The sequence below is a fragment of the Conger conger genome, chromosome 2 (genome assembly GCF_963514075.1).
Source record: "Conger conger chromosome 2, fConCon1.1, whole genome shotgun sequence".
Taxonomy (NCBI): domain Eukaryota; kingdom Metazoa; phylum Chordata; class Actinopteri; order Anguilliformes; family Congridae; genus Conger; species Conger conger.
The window spans coordinates 51,904,628-51,905,097 of NC_083761.1; positions in this window are offsets into that span (position 1 = coordinate 51,904,628).

Below are 470 nucleotides of genomic sequence, written 5' to 3' on the forward strand. Positions count from 1 at the left end.
ATATCAAAGACATGTAGACATGTAAACCTTGACACAGATAACCACATGCACAAATATATAAAGAGATAACAAAATGAGGAAGGAGAGAAAAAATCTGAGTTAACTGAGGCCACCCAAATATTAATGCTGCATAAGAGCACACAACAGTAAACATGTAGACTAGTTTTGGGGAAGAACCTCAACATTGAGCCATACATTCAATACAATTTTCCCCCCACAAAAGATATAAGTTCATTCTTATTGGTAATACAAATGTTGAATCACTCAAGAGGAGAGGTAGCTATGCGTAAATCATTTGGTCTGTGTCTAGCAGTACATCGTATTTCACTAAACAGGAATCCATGCATTTACCCAAATTACTACACTCCCTCTGTACTCCAACCCCGCCTTCCAGTTTTCTCCGCCCTCTTTTTCTTCATAAAACCCCAGTGACAATCTCTATCAATTATCACATGAGAGGGCAAAAGCAA